At 40.8% G+C, this 5793-nt stretch overlaps 1 pseudogene; it reads right to left on the bottom strand.

Moving 5' to 3' along the window:
* Nucleotides 1–488: 488 nt before the first annotated feature.
* On the bottom strand, nucleotides 489–1331 carry LOC146599115 (uncharacterized; annotated as a pseudogene).
* Nucleotides 1332–5793: the final 4462 nt, after the last annotated feature.

The raw sequence follows: 5793 nt of genomic DNA, 5'->3' as shown, positions 1-5793 counted from the left end.
AACAAGTTTGCATGTGGGGTACTCACGTCTCTCCCCCCCTTAAACCAGGTTGGTAAACAGTGTTTCCATTTCCACTGAGTTGCAGCTTGGGCCACCCCCACATGGGCTCTGATGGTATCTCAGTCACCCAGGTATGAATGGGGATGGAGGTGCATACAGTCACTGGGTCACGGGCCTGTAACTCATTCAGTATCCTGCAAAGCCCACACTACAGCCAAGAGCTGCTTTTCTAGAGGTGCATATTTTGCTGTGACTCTTTGCAGGGAACAGGACCAGAAACCTATAGCTTCCTGCCCTGCATGGGCACACTGCTGCTGCAAGCCCCAAGACACTGCATCTCCCATAACCATTACCTCCAGCTCTAAAGGTTGTCCCTCAAATGGAGTGAATAGTTCAGACTGTTGGACCATCGCTCCTTGCACAGGTCAAAGGCTTGTTGCTGTTCTTTAGTCCACTGACTACTTTTTTTGGTCAAACATTATAGCAGTCGCATTAAATATGCTAAATGGAGTATAAAGGTCTGCCAGAACCTCAAAAGGCCTGAAAAAGCTTGTAGCTGTTTTACAGTAGTGGGAACAGGGTATTGTTGAATAGTATCGTGCACTTACTCAGGGATAGCTTTCGTTTGCTCCTCCACACTATCCCAAAGAATTGCACACTAATATCCAGCCCTTGTACCTTCTGAGGGTTCACAGCCCAGTTATAAACATTACTGTGCCAAGTAGTAATGACTTCAAGGCACTGCAAGCCCCCTTTAATAACTGAGTTTTCATCTGCTGCATTATTTCTACACCATCCAGTCCATCTCCATCTGCTAACCCAATTGCTATCCTTCGCCAACGCAACATGTTGATGCCTTCCTCGAAAGTATGCCACACTCCCACAGTAGCAGCTAATTCACCTGCAGATAGGTAAGCACCTAACACAGCAGCACACCACCTTTGAAATAACATTGAAGCTACAACTCTTCCTGCCTCATCCCACAGAGAAGTTAATTGGGTAAGAGAATATTGTAATTGAGCGTCAGTTGATAAGGGGCTTGTTAAATTCAGCCCYTGTTAAGATACTAAGTGATCCGGCACCTGCATCCCATGCTCTCACTAACCAGGCTAACAGACTCTCCAGGCTGCTGCTAGAAAGCAGTTAGAAATTCATGCAATTCCTTCAGGGCGTATGTCCAAGATTGCTCCACTGTATTCCCATCTACTTGCCTCTCCCCCTTCAATTGCACAAGAGGTCTGACCTGGGGAGTAGCCAATTCTCCTTCTAATCTGCATTCAATCTCTGAGTCAGGTGAAGTTATTACCATCTCGCTYCTCTGGGTCCCAAGAGGGTCGTTATTATTGCTCTCACCTGGGCAACTGTAGCTGGGGCTTCCCCATAGCACACACAGCATTTGTTAGCCATTCACAAAAGTAATCGCTCTACTCTATGGGTTAATTCCTGGCTCTTGTCTGTTTGAGTCATAATCAACTCCTGTGCTGCCACCTTCGCAGGAGACATCGCGGGGGGGGCACTATAAGAGGTTTTTTTGTACTACACACACACGTGGTCAGAGTATGGAGCTCATCGCTCATCTCAATTCAAAGCCCAGGTGTAGCGCCACCTCGGCACAGGCACAGCCAAGTGACTATGGCTATGGGTCAACATGCCCTGTCGATGCTCCTTTTCTCACAGAACGGTTTGGCTAGATTCCATTGCCTATCTCCTTGACATTCTTCTGCACTTTCCCATACACAGATCTTTTCCAAATTGCTGCACTGAATGTATTTTTTCCATGCAGGTTTCATTGACTGCAATTACTGATTCTGCTGTAAGCAAAGAATGTGAAAGTTAAGTGTTAGTTTGTAAGATACCCAAGCTATCATTAACACAAGTCTTTTCACAAAACTCTTCTCTTACAGCAAAACAATGTTTCAGTTTTGCTGGCCATCTGAAGTTCCAAAAAGTAGGTAGGTCATTCTTTTTAAAGTATATTACAAACTATTTCTCAACTACATTTTTCTAATTAAAATATAAATTAGGTAAAGATCCAAAGCAGAATACTTGAGATAAAACGTTTATATAGGAAGAAAATATAACATACCTTACAAATAAACGCCTCTCTCTTCTGGAAGAGCTGCTCCCAGAAATAGTCAGAGAGAGTAGTATAGCGTAGAAAAGCCAGAAGGATCAGATTATGTTATTTGGTCCTCACAATTTTAGAAACAACTGGTGTTTCAGCTAAAACAGTCATCAGCAGAATAGCTGCCAAAGTTTAACTTTCATGGTGTCAATGCAATAATATGAAAAGGGACTGTTCACAGCTACCTCAGAGCAGCTGCTTGGGATTTTTTTCAGTCTTCATATATGGAATGCTTTCTCTGTAATAATAACTAGCAGTTCCTTAGCAAAGCTCTTACAGTTTTTCTGAACAGGTTAAATATAATCGTTTAATACAGGCCTTCTGAAAGCTCAGAAGGGACTTTCACTGGTATTTGCATTTCTGAATCACCTAGGAAACTTCTGAATTTCTACAGGAACTACAGGAGAATTTGTTGCTGTCTCACTGGCTTGGTACAATTTTCAGTAGAAAAACTCTTATAGTCACAAATCAGGTTTACAGATTTAAAGTATTATTCAGTGTGATACCACTCAACTTTACTGCAGCTGTTACTTTAAACCTTCGTAGTCATTCAAATGTGTTTGAACTACAGTACGCTGTTGTACAAAGGCCTTACCGTACTAATACAATTAGGCCTTAAAGCCCAGATCCTCTAAATTATCTCAGATGGGCAGGATGTCTGTCTGTAGGCACATCCGTCTCAAGAGGCCTCCACTGCTGCAAGGTTTTATTGACAAGAAACAACCTGCAGAGCTACAGTCTACATTCATATTAAAGCAAAGAGCTACTTAGGACATCTTATGTGTAAAAAACATTACCAGTGCACTAACTGCTGAGCAATTGTTTAAATTATTACAATTTAAAATAAAATATTTTCATTTATCATCTTTTTTTATCTTGGAATTTCTCAGAATTCCTGGTTTCTGTTGTTTCTGTGTTGTTATTACGGAAAAAGCAAGAAATCCTACCTGCAACAACAAACCATGAAGCCTCCCACATTCCCTTTAAGCAGGTGTTCTTGTTCTCACCTTCCTGTTGGCCTACAAAGTTGTTTTCCATTGGAGTAGTAGGACTGGCTCATCAATTCAGCTGAAAATTGGAAAAAAAAAACTTTAGAAAAAAGAGTATTTTCTAGGGGAAATCAGTCCAAGAGATGGTAGATGGTCCACATTACTGCACAGCTGTACATGAATTAGTAACACTGCAAGGGAGGGAAATGAGAAACAGAGAAGAAGGGGGATCAATCTGAGAGCACTATCTGTTGACCATGAAATCACACCCTCAAAGAAATGACAGTGCTAAGCTGGCCATTTTGTAGGTAGCATCAGCCAGTTCAAGGCCTTGTCTTTCAAATACAAGAGAAACAATCTACATTCTGATCTGCTGCCCGCTTTATTCTAGTGTTGACTTAGAAAAGAACTGGAAGGCAGAAAAATGTATTATGGATTACTGATAAGACGTATTTTGTACAGTTGTGTTACTATTTATACATAGTTAATCAAAAAGAACAAGCTGTTTTCTTTATGTACCAACTCCTATCTCATATTTGGTCTGCAGGCCACATGGAAGGAGCAACATAGATTCAGTTAACGCATATGCCTCAGGATGTTTTACAGGACATTTGTAAAGCAGAACACTTACAAAATAACCCATTTAACCTGCCTAGTTTTCAGAAGTTGAAGCAGTTTTTAAGAATTTGATCACATTTAACTTTTTTTGGGGGGAGAGGGATTATCATTAGGCATGTTATATTTACAGGTCTGGAATCTGGAAATTTTTTGGAAGTGGACTATCCACTAAGTACTGCATATTTGATTATATACCTTGCTATATTCATTCACTTTCTCTCTAGTTCCCTCCAAAATTTAAAAAAAATCTATCAGTGTTGCGCAATTTTATCAATTTTCAACCATTCCCCAAAAGTTTCATGATGTGATTTCCTTCCTAAAAACTCACACTCGCACTCCTGTCCCATTCTCAGACTTCTCTCTTACCCTTCTCGTTCATATTTCTACAGTTTTCTCTACCACTGCAAGCACCAGATGCATGTTTTGTGAAAAAACAAAAAAAAAAAAAAAAAAAAAAAAAAAAACAAAGCTCTTATGAAATCACCAAATTCTAAAAGCTGCAGCTTTAATAAGAAGTTTCAGTACTGAGACTTTTAATGATTATAATAACAATAAAACGCCTCACAAAATTTGATAATAGTTACAAGACTTACCAGCTCTGGTCTCGCTATAATCCATCAAGGCTCTGTAGTTAATCACCTTGATGCACTTGAGTATGGCAAACATGCATACTCTCAGACACACCCATATACGCAGTGAATGGAAACTTTTATCAGTATTTTCCTTGCTTCTGCATGTAATCTTTCATTTAAAGTGTTAAATTCTTTTGGCTTGTAAATATGGTAGTAATATACAGCAGCAAGCAAAATTATACTACGTATCAGAGCCTTCGGAGTCTGCCTTATCAGCAGTAAGCTATGTTGCGTATATAATGGAAAACCTGAAACATCACATTCTGTAAGATCTGTCAAATATTAAATTAACTAAATACGATCTGTATGGTGAATTAAGTACCTCTCTTAATTCCAAACAAAACACAGCGCAAGACCTCTAGTTCATATTTATCACAGTCAAATTTCATTTTTTCTGCAAATAATTTGACACTCAAAGTGTAAATGAATAAATGCAAAGAATATCCCTGCACAGCAGCTTTAATGAATTTGAGAACTCCTCTGCTACCTAAAAACACAGTTTTCTTGCCAGTCTTGCTAAAAGAATAGTACTCAGATTACAAACATATTACGCATTTCTTCTTGATTCTAGAGGCTGGGGGAAGAAAACTACGAAATACTGAGCTGAAATTGTGAACAATTTCTGTCAGCCTTGTACACTTCAACTGAGCACCTGCTAAGGAGTATGAGTGTCACTGGTATAAAGCAACCGAATTGCCATCTGCTCTCTTCTCTCAGTAGGGATTGTTTTATGTGGCACAGCAAAGAGAGACTTGAGTGAGAAAACATCATACTCTAAATTAATATTAGACACTTCTGAAAACTCTTCAAGATATCTTTCTGCATTCTCATACGCTTAAATTCATCTCATTTTTAATAGGCYTCCTACAAAATAAAACAGGATAAGAAAATGGGGGGAGACCAGGGGAGACATTTTCACAGTGATACGAACTTTGCCAAGTTACATACTACGGGTATTTAAAGGTATAAGCTCACAAACATGCTGCATAATATCTCTGGTTTGTATTTATCACTTTGTTTGTTTGTCAGTTTTAAACATTTCCTGCGAACAACGCGTCAGTCAGAGGGCAAATGAAGGCGCCTCCTTGCAGGTGCAGCTGAGCACGTCATCTCAGAGCAGGGCCTGGCCCCACAGCGCGCAGGCAGGCTGCAGCCCGGGGCTGAGCCTCMCCTCCCCTCCGCGCCAGCACGCTGACAAGCGGCTCACGGGCAAGCGTGCTAGGCGAGAGACTTGGAGCGGGACAGGCAGCACCGCTGCCCTGCAGGCTGCTCCGCACGCTTCCCAGCTGCTCAGGCATCCGCAAGGCAATGTGAACTGGGACCTAGTTAAGATAATTGATGCTTTTTCATGAATCAAAGCAACGTCCTTCCAGTTTCCAGTCCCATAAGATCATTGGCTTCACTGAGAAACAAGATGCTCAGCACCTCA

This window comes from Rhea americana, unplaced genomic scaffold, assembly GCF_003343005.1.
Source record: "Rhea americana isolate MKP2758 unplaced genomic scaffold, rheAme1 scaffold_146, whole genome shotgun sequence".
NCBI classification, from domain to species: Eukaryota; Metazoa; Chordata; class Aves; order Rheiformes; family Rheidae; genus Rhea; species Rhea americana.
This window is presented reverse-complemented; position numbering and strand designations above follow the sequence as displayed.